We start from the raw sequence: 14,594 nt of genomic DNA, 5'->3' as shown, positions 1-14,594 counted from the left end.
CGTAGTGAATACTGAATCACAGTATTCATTAAGTACTTCCGCTATCTCCTTCGGTTCCATACACACTTTTTCCACTGTCGCACGTGATTGGTCCTATTCTCTCAAGTCTTATCCATTTGGTCTTCAATTGTTTGTAGAATGTCTTGGGGTTTCCCTTAATCCTGTCCTCCAGGGCCCCTTCTGGCTCTCCTAATTTCATTCTTAAACTCCTTCCTCTTAGCCTTATAATCTTCTAGATCTCTACCATTACCTAAGTTTTTGAACCTTTCGTAAGCTTTTCTTTTCTTCTTGACTAGATTCACAACAATCTTTGTACACCACGGTTCCTGTACCCTACCATCTTCTCCCTGTCTCATTGGAAAGTACCTATGCAGAACTCCACGCAAATATCCCCTGAACATTTGCCACATTGCTTCCGTGCATTTCCATGCGAACATCTGTTCCCAGTTTATGCTTTGAAATATGATGCCTGATAGCCTCATATTTCCCCTTATTCCAATTAAACGCTTTCCTAACTTGTCTGCTCCTATCCCTCTCTAATGCTATGGTAAAGGAGTTAGAATTGTGATCGCTATCTCCAAAATGCTTTCCCACTGAGAGATCTGACACCTGACCAGGATCCTTTCCCAATACCATATCAAGTACAGCCTCTCCTCTTGTAGACTTATCTACATATTGTGGCAAGAAACCTTCCTGAACACACCTAGAAAACTCCACCCCATCTAAACCCTTGTTCTAAGGAGATGCCAATCGATATTTGGGAAATTAAAATCTCCCTCCACGACAACCCTGTTATTATCACGCCTTTCCAGAATCTGAATCCCTATCTGTTCCCCGATATCCCTGTTACTATTGGGTGGTCTATAAAAAACACCCAGTAGAGTTATTGACCCCTTCCTGTTCCTAACATCTACCCACAGAGACTCCGTAGTCAATCCCTCCATGACTTCCTCCTTTTCTGCAGCCGTGACACTATCTCTGATCAACAGTGTCACGCCCCCTCCTATTTTGCCTCCTTCCCTGTCCTTCCTGAAACATCCAAAGCCTGGCACTCAAGGTAACCATTCCTGCCCCTGAGCCATCCAAGTCTCTGTAATGGCCACAATATCATAGCCCCAAGTGCTGATCCACGCTCTAAGCTCATCCGCTTTGTTCATAATACACCTTGCATTAAAATAGATACATCTCAAACGATCGGTCTGAGCGCGACCCTTCTCTATCACCTGCCTATCCTCCCTCTCGCACGGTCTCCAAGCTTTCTCTATTTGTGAGCCAACCGCCTCTTCATCTCTTCTGTTCTGTTCCCACTCCCCAGCAATTCTAGTTTAAACTCTCCCCAATAAGGAAGATGATTCATGATTAGTCAGGGCATGAAGGGTTACATGGAGAAGGCAGGAGACCTGGGGCTGAGAGGGAAATAAATCACCTATGACGAAGTGGTAAAGCAGACTCGATGGGCCAGATAACTTAATTCCGCTCTTAGGTCTTATGGTCTTAAGGAGATTCGACACGGATTGACGGATTGAGGGTCGCTTCGTCGAGTACATTCGCTCCATCCGTCACAAAAAAACTGGCTTTTCCGGTGGCCGTCCATTTTAATTCCATCTCCCATTTCCATTCCGACATGTTGGTCCACAGCTTCTTCGGATGCTAGAATAAAGTCTGTTTCAGATTGGTTGAGAAGCGCCTCATATTCCGTTTGTGTAGCCTCCGCCATAACGGCGTAAACATCCGTTTCGCTAACGTCCAGTAATTACTAACTCCCCGCCATCTCATTTTCCATTCTGTGATCTAGCTCCCCTCCTACATTTTCTCTTCTCGTCTGCCTATCACCTCCCTCTTCCTTCACTTTCCTTCATTTTCTGCCATGATCCACTCTCCTCTCCTAGTAGATGTCATCTTCTTCAGCCCTTTAGCTTGTCCCTCTATCACCTCCCAGCGTCTTACTTCATCCCCTCTACCTCAGCCACCCCATCTCCTGTTTTCACCAATCACATGCCACCTTGTGCTCCTCCCCCTCCCACCAACAGCCACATCCTACTACATTCAGGCTGCTTCTTCCTTCTTTGAAGTACTGCGGAAGGGTTTCGGCCTGATACGTTGGCTGTTGATTACCCTCCATAGATGCTGTCTGGCCCGACGTGTTCCTCCAGCGTCTTGTGTCTGCCATTCCTTTTCTCTCCCGCACCTGTTCCGGAGATGTGTCAATGCAGCCAAGCTGATGCTCTGAATTTAATTTAACCGGCCGTCGTCCTCTGTCGGTATTCTGAGAAGGAGAAGCCTAATTTCACTGGAAAGAAGATAATACAACAGGGCTCCTGCACTGGGATGGTGGGAATTCTCGCCATCTTGCTGGGTAGGTACGTTCTCACAAAGTACAAACTCGCAGAATGTGTGAATCGCGAAATTCCGGCAGTCGCGGGACTTTAGCAATTGGATTCACTTTCTCCCGACGCACTTTCCATTCTCTTGTCTTTCAAGTCACTTTCTACATTTTACCTGCCATCATCAGCCGTTCGGTTCCAGGTCAGGGTGCACTGGCCGTTCTTATGAAGGTTTATTTTTTGCATGAAAACATTCTCTCTCTCTCTCTCTCTCTCTCTCTCTCTCTCTCTCTCTCTCTCTCTCTCACTTTCTCTCTCTCTCTCATACATACACACACACTATCGCTCTCATTCTCTCTCTCATACTCTCTGTCACTCACTCTCTCTCTCTTACACACTCACACTCTCTTTCACATACTCTCTCTCTCTCTCTCTCTCTCTCTTACACTCACAGCGACAACCCACAGGGGGCGGTGAAGAACGAATATGTAACGTAAATGCCCTGGTCGGTCGAGACGTGGAATATAAAACCCGAGCCGAGCGGAGACTGCAGATACTGGAGTTCTGGATCTCACGGTGACATGACTGTCCACAGCCTCCTCTCCTGCCAAGTTGTAGCTAGGCGCACATTATAGAAGCAACAGCTCAGATTCCTCCTTGGAAGTCTCTGATTTCACCCTCTGATTCTCCTCCTTCGCTTTACTCCATTTCCCTCTCCGACCAGCTTCATCCTTCAGACATTTGTCTCTTCCATCTACCATCTCCCAGCTAACATTTCCCTTTTATACCCTCCACCCTCCTGCCTGCTGCCTCAGCTGGACTCGCCGATCATCTGCCAGCTCATTCTCCTCCCTTTTCACTCCCTTCCTAAGCCTTTTTTATTCTCTCTTCTGCTTCCTTCTTTTTCAATCCTGATGAAGAATCTCATCCAGAGGTGTCGACGATTCATTTCCCTGCATAGATGCTGCCTGACCTGCTGAGTTTGTCCAACATCTTGTATGTGTTGGCCATTATATTGCATGTTTCCGAAGAACTGATCGGGAGGCACTTCCAGGACTTTCTGTAGTTATGATTGTCACGCTGTAGAAAGACTGGAAAGAGTGCAAAACAGGTCCTTCAAGGTGTTACCTGGTTTGTAAGGCCTTATTTATGGGGAGAGATTAATTACGCTGGTCTTGTCTCAATGGTCCAAGATTTTGGAATGAATGCCCTTTCCGGTAGAAGTGTAAAGAGAACGAAACAGGTGTTGCTCCGGGTCCGATGCAGAATAAAAATAAATAAAAGTAAAAAGAAAACTCACGAAAATAAAGAATACGATAATAGAATAACACTATTAATATAAATACACTAGATAGCTTATATACATAGATTGGTTGTGTGTCCATAAAGTGACGATAGGAACGGTCTGGTGGTCCGGATGCGGATGCTACGTAGCCTCCTCCCTGATGGGAGTTGGGCAAACCGACCGTATGTGGGGTGGGTGGGATCCTTCATGATGCTATTGGCCTTTTTCCCATACCTCTCTGTATTTATATCCATGATGGTGTCAGTGATGCGTCGGGTAGTTTTGACTACCCGTTGTACAGCCTTCCTGTCTGGAGCATGAGGATGAGGGTAACCATAAGACCACAAGACATAGGAGTAGAATTACGCCATTCGACTCATCGAGTCTGCTCCACAATTTCATCATGGCTGATCTATTTCCTTATTAAACCCATTCTCCTGCTTTTTCAATATGAACGTATATAAAATTGGGTGAGGCATTATTTGTGAGTACTGTCAGGATTGGACGTCCTGAATTATATGGAAAGACCGGACAGTCTGGGACTAGTGGCTGTTTTCCAGTCCGAAAGGGGCTGATGCGTGATCTTAAAAAGGTTTAAAATTCATGAGAAGCAAATATGAGATAAATTATCACTGTCTATTTTTTCTACTCGGGGTAAATGAACCTAAAATTAAAGGTCGTGGGTTCAAGATGAGAAAGAAAATATTTCAAGCGGACCTGAGGGACAACTGGTTCGTACAAAGTGTGGTGGATATCAGCAGTATGTTCACGGGGTTGGAGTTGGAGTGTCTAAAATTACAAGGCACACAATTAAGATGAGGAGGGAATAAGTTAAAGGGGACCCGAGGTGACAGGTTTTTCCGGACAGCGGTTGGTGTGTATGTGGAGAGAGCAGAGGAAGTGGTAGAAGTGGATACAATTACAACGTTAAAAACACAGTTGTACGGGTATATGGATAGTAAATTGAAAGGGAGATGGACTAAACGGGAGAACATGGGAGCTAGGGTAGATTGGCACGGCAGTGCAGTGGTTAGCACAACGCTTTACACTACCAGCGACCCGGGTTCAATTCCTGCAGCTGTCTGTAAGGAATTTCTTCCGGATGCTCCGGTTCCTCCTACAATGCAATAACGTGCTGGTTGGTAAGTTAATTGGTCACCGTAAATTGTCCTCTGATTCGGCTAGGATTAAATCAAGGAATTGCTGGGCTCCGAATGACCTATTCGGCGGTGCATCTCAATAAATAACAATTAACAGATAAATATTGGTCTCCGTATCCAATACATGAGGGCACAGGTTGATGGTGAGGGGATATGAGTGATTAACATCTGAAATTCCTTACTAGAGGGGGTGATGGTAAAGGATACAAACTCTATGTTGAGACACTTGAGTAGTCGAGAAAGACTAATGCATACAAATTGCTGGAGGAAATCAGCAGGTCAGGCAGTATCTATGGAGGGGAAGAAACAGTCAATATTTCAGGCTGAGACTTCCTCGGGAAGGAGAAGAAGCCCTCACCTGACTATCACTTCCCTCCGCTGCCTCTCCTCCCCTTTCTCCCATGGTCCACATTCTTCTCCTATCGGATTCCTTCTTCAGTCCTTTGCCTTTTTCACCTATCACCTCGTAGTTTCGCCTTTCATGCCCACCCAACTACCTTCTCCCTCATCTGATTTCACCTATCATGTAGCTTGTACTCTTCCCTCTCCAACCCCGCCCACCTCCCCCCCCCCCCACCTGCCTGCTTTCTTATTCTGGCTTATTCGCCATTCGCCAACGTTACACTGAATCTCCAGAATCTCTTGTATTTAATGTTGGGAGCGTTACGGTCCTCGATGCAGGGAAACAGGGTGAGTGTAGATGTGCAACGCGAACGATACGGTCATGGCGGAGACGTTTCACTGCATTGCCATCCCATCTGCCTTCCGCTTGTCAGGCGGAGATGTCACCCTGACCGACCTCCCTCCTACGCTGAGTCCGATCGAACACAACGTCGCCAGCAACGTGCCCACGCCCGCGCGGCCCCGGTCGAGGGCCGCCGCACTCTCGTAGGGCAAGGACCAGCTTCTGTTCCCCTCCGACTACGACGTCATCCTGGGCTCGGACATCACCTATGCCCACTGTGAATACCAGCTGCTGATCGACACCCTCCTCCACCTGAGCAACCCTGGCATCACCATACACCTCAGCAGCAAGAGGCGCGATCGGCTTCCGCGATGAGCTCGTCCTGGAACATTTCAACTCAGAAGCTGTTTATCGAGTGCCCGAGAAATGCACCAACATGTTCAAACTTACCAAGAAAGATCCTATGGAAGGTTATGTAGGAGGGAAGGGTTAGTTTGATCTTAAAGTAGGTTAAAGGTCGGCACAATATCGTGGGCTGAAGGCCCTGTGCTGTGCTGTAATGTTCCATCTTCTATGTTCTATGATCTATGCTCTATATTCTATCGAGTGAGGGTTGGCGTGCTGTGATAGGTGGGGATGAGGATAGTGAGTGGGGGGGTGGTAGACTGAATTTAGTGTGCATGGTATTATGAACATTATCATTGTGTGAAAAAGAGACCATGGGCTTTTATACAAAAAAAAACCTGGTCACTTTCTGGACGAGAGGCCAGGCCAAATGAGTGCAACAGGGATTGGCGCTAGAGTCCCAAGTGTTTAAAATATGCATCACTCTTTTCGGTGAGGTGATTATGTGCAATGCATAATGTTCATGAATGACAGAACTAGACGCTCATGGAGTGTGAGGAGGATGCTGAGAGCTAAAGGGGAATATGGGAAGGCTGTATGCAAGGGCATATGGCAGAAGGAATATAATGTGAAACCGAGGTCGTTAACGTTGGTTTCAAAGATAAAGCCATTTTTTAAACAATGAGAGATTCAAGGGTAGTATATATTATACATAGTATATACTTGGTATAAGTATATATACCAAATATACATACACTAATGCAGCGGTCCCCAACCACCGGGCCGCGAACCGGTACCGGTCCGCAAAGTTTGTGCTACCGGGCCGCGAGGAAACGATATGATTTGGCGATATGAGTCAGCTGCGCCTTTCCTCATTCCCTGTCAAGCCCACTGTTGAGCTTGAACGCACGCGAGGTCATTACCCACGCATCATCCATGTCAGCGCGGGAAGGAGATCATTCTCCTCGAGCTTGCAAATGACGGTGGGCTGAAAAGCATGTTTGACATAACATCTCTGCCAGCATTCTGGATCAAAGTCAAGGCTAAAGATCCTGAAATAGCCACGAAAGCACTGAAACGTTGCTTCCATTTCCAACATTTTTCTGCGGAGCGGAGTTTTCTGCAATGAATGCAATGGAAACTAATTGCGAAATAGACTGGACATAAGGAACCCCCTTCGAGTATGAGTATCGCTATCTCCCGTCACCCCTCGATAGGACCGTCTTGTTGCAGGAAAACAAGCCCAGGGCTCCCACTGATTCAGCGATATTGGTGGGTTGCAATGATTTTATATGTTCATACGAGGAAAATATGCGCTGTGTGTTTAATATCCAAACGTTACTTAAAATGTTATGATGCTATTGACTTACTTATATAACCATATAACAATTACAGCACGGAAACAGGCTATCTCTGCCCTTCTAGTTCGTGCCGAATGCTACTCTCACCTAGTCCCACTGACCTGCACTCAGCCCACAACCCTCCATTCCTTTCCTGTCCATTTACCTATCCATTTTTTCTTTAAATGTTAAATATCGAACTTGCTTCTGCCACTTCTACTGGAAGTTCGTTCAACACTTAACTCAAGCTCCCCTGATAATTGACTTATCACTATATTCATGCGAGGAAAATATGCGCTGTGTGTTTAATATTAAATTCGTTAGATAATCCCTTTTAGAAACGAAATTGAGTGTATTAGCCACTTATCACTTATATCTCGGTCGTGATTAACACCCCCCCCCCCCGAACAGAATCGCCAAAAACGATTTTCAGGGAGGAAAAAAAATCAGCAAGCACACGCATGCGCTGGTCACTGGTGCCCGCGCAAGGCTTCATGGTCGTGGTAGTCTTTCTACAACGTATTTGACTGCTACTCTTGTCCGTTGGCAACCCTACCCCCACCCGGTCGGCCGGTCCGCAGTGCAAAAAAGGTTGGGGATCCCTGCACTAATATATATAGCATATATACTAAATATAGTCATAGTCATAGAAAAGTACAGCACAGAAGCGGGCCCTTCGGTCCATCTAGCCCGTGCCGAAACATTTAAACTGCCTACTCCCATCAACCTGCACCCCGACCATAGCCCTCCATACCCCATGTACCTATCCAAACTTCTCTTAAACGTTGAAATCGAGCTCCAATGCACCTATTGTGCTGGCAACTCGTTCCACAGCCTCACGACCCTCTCAGTCAAGAAGTTCCCCTTCATTTTCCCTTTAAACTTTTCACCTTTCACCCTTAACCCACGACCTCTTGTTGTAGTCTCAGCCAACCTGATTGCAAAAAGCCTGCTTGCATTTACCCAAGCTATACTGTATATAGTGTGTGCCTTTCTAACTGGTGATATATATATTTTTCAGTGCTGTGTGTACATGTAGATATATACAGTAAATAACGTGTATTTCTGTATTTACATCGTTTTGTCTTCCGTTGGTTGTTTGTCTGTGTTTGTGCGTAGGTTTTCATTTATTTGATTGTATTTCTTTGTTCTACCATGAATGCCTACAAGAAAATGAATCTAAATGCAAACCACTGCATACGTACTTCGATAATAAAGTTACTTTGAACTTTGAACTTTAAAATTCGAATGCATTGCTACCATAGGGTCACACAAGACGGAGAGTTATGTGTGCCGAACATCAAAGCAATCAACAGAAATGGTGGCGGGGGAGGAATTTCGGTTCAACGTGTTTCTCCCAACCAACAAGTAGAGATAGTGTCCTTGGAAATGGGCAGAGACCCGGAGAAGTTGGATTATAGAGTCAGAGATCCATAGGGCACAGAAACAGGTCCTCCGGCCCAAATGGTCCATGTCACTCAAAGTGTCTATCCAAGCCTGTCCTAGATAGGTAGGTAGAGAGATAGATAGATAAAGCGAACATGGAATAGCGAAATAGTGTCCATAGGTCCATGGACAATTTACAAATCTGATGGCCAATGGGAAGAAGCTGTTCCTAAAACTTTGATCCATAGTTCCTAAAACTTTGATCCTTGCAGAGAAATTTAGGCCAGTTAGAAGAGTGGGCTGAAAGATGGCAGATGGAGTTTAATGCTGATAAATGTGAGGTGCTACATTTAAGTAGGACTAATCAAAATAGGACATACATGGTAAATGGTAGGGCATTGAAGAATGCAGTAGAACAGAGGGATCTAGGAATAATGGTGCATAGTTCCCTGAAGGTGGAATCTCATGTGGATAGGGTGGTGAAGAAAGCTTTTGGTATGCTGGCCTTTATAAATCAGAGCATTGAGTATAGGAGTTGGGATGTAATGTTAAAATTGTATAAGGCATTAGTAAGGCCAAATTTGGGGTATTGTGTACAGTTCTGGTCACCGAATTACAGGAAAGATGTCAACAAAATAGAGAGAGTACAGAGAAGATTTACTAGAATGTTACCTGGGTTTCAGCATCTAAGTTACAGAGAAAGGTTGAATAAGTTAAGTCTTTATTCTTTGGAGCGTAGAAGGTTCCGGGGCAGGCGGGGGGAACTTGATAGAGGTATTTAAAATTATGAGGGGGATTGATAGAGTTGACGTGGTTAGACTTTATCCATCGAGTGTAGGGGAGATTCAAACAAGAGGACATGATTTGAGAGTCAGGGGGCAAAAGTTTAGGGGTAACATGAGGGGAAACTTCTTTACTCAGAGAGTGGTAGCTGTGTGGAACGAGCTTCCAGCAGAAGTGGTAGAGGCAAGTTCGATATTGTCATTTAAAGTAAAATTAGATAGCTATATGGACAGGAAAGGAATGGAGGGTTATGGGCTGAGTGCAGGTTGGTGGGACTAGGTGAAAGTAAGCGTTCGGCACGGACTAGAAGGGCCGAGATGGCCCGTTTCCGTGCTGTTATTGTTATATGGTTACAGTCTTCTGCCTTCTCTGCCTCCTCCCTAGTGGTAGTATTGATGTGAGGGCACTCCCAGGGTGGGACCTTCCTAAGACATCGCTTTTAGAAATTGTGGTCCATGGTGGAGAGGGTTGTGCCAGTGATGCAGTGGGCTGCGTTTTCAACCCTCTGCGCCTCGTTTCGATCCTGTCTGTGCGCTGGAGCCTCCATACCAGACGGTGATGCGACAAGTCTCTGCGGTTGCATGCGGAGTTCAGAATTTCATCAATAATTCACTGACTTTTGTATTATTTGATTCTTTTCGTTCATCTCTGCGGGAGTCGTCTCTAATGAGACTGACAAATGAGACTTCCGATTGTTTACTCCCTTCCACGGATACTGCCTGGCTTTATTACGACACGCACCAGACGGTTCTAACCATCCTCGCCTAGGTCTCTAGTAACAGACCTGATGAGTTCGTCCAGCATTGTGTTCGTGTCATATCGTCCGCTCTCCGTGCAACTGTGTATTCCAAGTTACCGTTCATTCTTTTGTCGTAACTTGGGTTATATCGCATTCAGATCCCCTGAGCGTCTGCTATAATCCAATATGCATTCGTTTGTCTCTGCTCCAGTTAACTATAGAGTCTGAACGTAATACAGCGCGGATGTATTGAATGTATGGAATGGACTTGTGACAGCTCGCTCCATATACGCATCAGCATCAACATGAAAAAGTTACCCCTCAAGTCCCTTTTATATCTTGCTCCTCTCACTGTGCGCCCAAGTTTTGGACCACCATAGGCGGGAGAAAATACTGCTACCACACGCCCTATCTAAACATTTAAACACTTCTGTAAGGCTGCCCTTCATCTTCCTACGCTCCCAGGAAACAGATCTATCCTTGCCAATGTCTCCTTATAGGTTATCTGCTTCTCTACCGTAGTAGAATGACCAAAACTGTACAAAGTTCTCTAGGAGCATCTTTGCCAACAATTTGTGCAGATGCAACTGAATGTCCCAACTCCCGTACTCAATGCTCTAATCTAGGAGATGCTTGTACTATAAGTGACCTTTAAGCCACCTCTACTATTGGCCAAACTTGCCCCATTTTCCTGTAATTCCCAGAGATTCCTTCTTCATTATTTGGTGGCGACGGTACGAGGTGAATTACCACTGTCTACCGTGAAGCATGGTCCGATCAGCAATGAACATTTAGGTGTAATAAACATCTCAGGCAGTTCAGCTGGGACACGCTCAAGAAGAACTAGAAATTCCATCTTGAGTCAAACATCGCGTGTTCTCGTTTCTGTATAGCGTTCCTCTGAATGGGAAGCAAAATTTTAAGCTACAAACTTTAAATTGGATGAATGAGCCTGGTGCAAGACTTCGACGAGATCTTTCCCTCCACGATCCTGCTTGAGCAGCTGAGTTTTTGAATTGTCAATGTGAACATAAAAGAGACTGCAGCTGCAGCTGCTCAGCACCCCGTACTTTTCTCATTACTACCATCAGGGAGCCTTAAGACCAACACTAAAAGTTTTAGGAACAGCCTCTACCTATCTGTCTGTCTACCTAGCTAGCTGTCTGTCTACTTTTGCGGAGCTTTGCGGAGCAGGTTCGATGGGCCGAATGGCCTACTTCTGCTGCTATATCTTATCGTTTACTTGGATGGTCGCTGAGCAACAATGGGCCACTTTGAACTATTTATTTGTTTATTCACTTATTTACTTACTTGTCCTCACCAACTACCTCAAGAGCCTTTGCATCAACACATCATTCTCTCCACTTTCCACAGGGCTCACTCCCTCCGTGATTCTCTTGTCCATTGAACCCTCCTCACTAATCTCCCTCCCGGCACTTATCCCTACGAGTGGACTAAAGTGCTATACCGGCCCGTTCACCTCTTCCCTCGCCTTTGATTCAGGGCCCCAAACTCTCGTTCCAGATGAGGCAACGCTTCACCTGCAAATCTGCCCGGGTCGGCTGTTGTGGCGGGCGCTTACGATGCGAACTCCTGTACATTGGTGAGACCCATCATAAATTGGGGGATCCCCTTCGTCGTGCTCCTCTGCTCCAGCTGCCAGAAGCAGAACTTCCCAATTGCCAAATGTTTTAATTCCGATTCCCATTCCAACTTGTCAGTCCATGGCCTCCTCTAATGCCACGCCGAGGCCACGTGTGGTGGTGCAAAGATCTTATCTCCCGTTTAGGTAGCCTCCAACCTGATGGCATGAAAATCGATCTCTCCTTCGCACCCTCTCCCCTTTTCTTCTATTCCCCGCTCTGATCTCTTACCTCTTCTTACCAGCCTATCACGTCCCCCGGTGCCTCTTCTCCTTCCTCTTCTCCTTTGTTCCACTCTCTTCTCTTATCAGATTCCTTCCTCTCCAGTATTTTACCTCTCCTCCCAATCTGGCTTCACCTATCACGTTTCTATCTCCTTCCTCTGCTCCCTCGTCCCCCCCACCCCACGGTATTATGGATGCTGCCTGACCTGAGGCACTGAAGGTCTCAGGTCCTCGTCCCGAAACGTCGACTACTTCTTTTCGTTACCACTGATGCTGCCCGACCTGCGTGTGTTACTTTAGATTTCCAGCATCTGCAGAATTTCTCGTTTTTATTACTTACTTATTTGTCGCTTTGTTAATTTATTTATCCATCCATTTGTTTACTTGTTTTCTTATTTATTCCTTTACTTGTTTATGTATTTATTTACTTACTTCTTACTTATGTATACATTCATTTGTTTATCTGTTTGCTCGTCTATCTACATCTATACCTAGCAAGGAAGATAGATAGATGGATTTATAGATAGGTAGATGAATAGGTGGACAGATAGATAGATGGATTCATGGTAGGCGCTTTGATGGACAGACAGACAGACAGACGGGGTAGATATTTCGACAGATAGATAGATAGGTGCGTAAGTATGTTTATCTACTTTTTAATGAGCAAAGATTCAGAGATTCCAAGATTCCAAAGTGCATTTATGATCAAAGAATGAATGCAGTATACAACCCTGAGATTCGTCTTCCCAGAGACAGCCACGAAACGACACCAAATATGGAACCCGTTCAAAGAAACACATCAAATCTCCATTGCGCAAAAAAAGGACCATAACACGCAAATGGTAAAAAAAAACACGAGCGAAAAACACAATATAAAAGATCAAACCACAAAGTTACTGAAATAGTCCAGGTGTGCTTAGTTTAATTCAGTTCCGTTCAATTTAGCTTTGTGTCGTTCGTTGATTGCAGTCCTGCGGAATCAGTCCGTGCGGATCAAAATCGCACAAAGTGGCAATAAAAAGGTGTGAGCAGAAACACATCATAGCATGAATTACAGCGTTTATTCTTATTTGCTTTTTGTAACATGGTAGTATTTTTGTCTTACTTTGTGACGCTGCCACAAAACTGCAGATTTCACGGCATCTGACTTTGCTAATAATCCTGATTCCGATTCCGATTCGGATTCTGAACTCCAGATTCCGGATCAACATTCCGGAGGAATTTGGCAGATCGTGTATGCGGGTGACGCCAGGAGGCCGCACTGTAGTGTATCCAGCTGCCAGGAGCTGGAACTGCAGTCGGATGCCCAAAAGTGCCGCTGCACTGGAGGTACAAGGCAACACACACAAAACGCTGGAGGAACTCAGCAGTTCAGACAGCATCTATGGAACAGAATAAACAGTCGACTATTCGGGCCGAGACCCTTCATCAGGACATCTTGGATACGGACAGTTGATGCAGCACTGGAATGTGTTGGCGACTGGTGACGCCACGGTGTAGTTATACCCGGCTGCCAGCAGACAGTGATAAAGTCGAATTCGTAGTCGTAAGTACAAATACATGTATATATAGGTGCAATTTTAAAAAACTGACTGGAGTATCACAGGCACATAGCATCAGAGACGCAGAATTCACAAAAAGAACATAAATTTTCAAATATGGACATAATTTTCTCAGTAAAATACAATTGTGATTTCTAAATGGACATTGAATCCATGAACACCACCACAATATTTATTTTTCAACTACCTATTTTAAATTGTATTAGCTAAATAATAGACTATATATATATATTCAGGGTTATTTCTCTATATTTCTTTATCACGTATATCATTACTCTGGGGCTACAAAATTAACGTCACCACATATGCCAGTAATATCAAACTCGAATTAGGACAAAACCAGCGTCCGTTTCTATGCAAAGGGGTCATGGTGTTCCAAAACTTTAGAAATAAGTATTTGGTGAGTTGAAAGGTCTTTGGTCAAATCGTCGACTGTTTTTTTCTCCTCCGTAGATACTGCCGTGATATCTTTGGCAGAGTCCACTGTAACTTCTTATTTTTCTACGCATTCGAATTGCCGTACAGAGCATGGTGCAAATACTCAAGATAGATTTCAACAGTAAATCTGTGGAGTTTTATTGCAGAAAGTGCGTAGAGGTTGTTACCTAATGTAGGACCAGAGAGGGGACTAGGACAGAGTGAGTATGATGGAGGGAGATGGGGTTGAGAGCGATGGGAAATAACAGAGAAAAATGGGGGACGGTGTTAACAGAGGGGCGATGACTGAGGATCGGGGGAGGCAAGGCCAACAAGGGAAGGGATCGCAGGGAGGAAGCGGTGCAAAAGAGATGAGACATGGCGGAGAAGAGCCCAGGCTGAGACGGGATTCGGAAGGTATAACGTGTTTGGTAGAGTTGGAAGAAGGAGTCAGGCACAAAAGATGAGTTAGGGCGCCTTCTTGGGATTACATGAAAGCAACTTCCATCATCAAGAACCTCCACCCTCCAAAATATGCTCCTTCTCGCTGCTGCTTCTTCGGGAAGGGCGTACGGGAGCCTTAGGTCGCACATCACCAGGGTCAGAAACAGTCAGGCTCCTAAACCAGCATGGATAACTTCTCTTAACTCAACATTGATCTGATGCCACAAGCTACGAACATGATTTCGCGGACTCTACAA

The 14,594-nt window shown here is 45.3% G+C and overlaps 1 pseudogene; it reads left to right on the top strand.

The window, feature by feature from the left end:
• LOC134338740 (uncharacterized) overlaps nucleotides 1–14,594 on the top strand; it is a 36,866-nt pseudogene that overhangs the window by 5,366 nt on the left and 16,906 nt on the right.

The sequence above is a fragment of the Mobula hypostoma genome, chromosome 28, assembly GCF_963921235.1.
Source record: "Mobula hypostoma chromosome 28, sMobHyp1.1, whole genome shotgun sequence".
NCBI lineage: Eukaryota > Metazoa > Chordata > Chondrichthyes > Myliobatiformes > Myliobatidae > Mobula > Mobula hypostoma.
The sequence above is the reverse complement of the archived record's forward strand: the minus strand, read 5'-3'. Positions and strand labels throughout refer to the sequence as shown.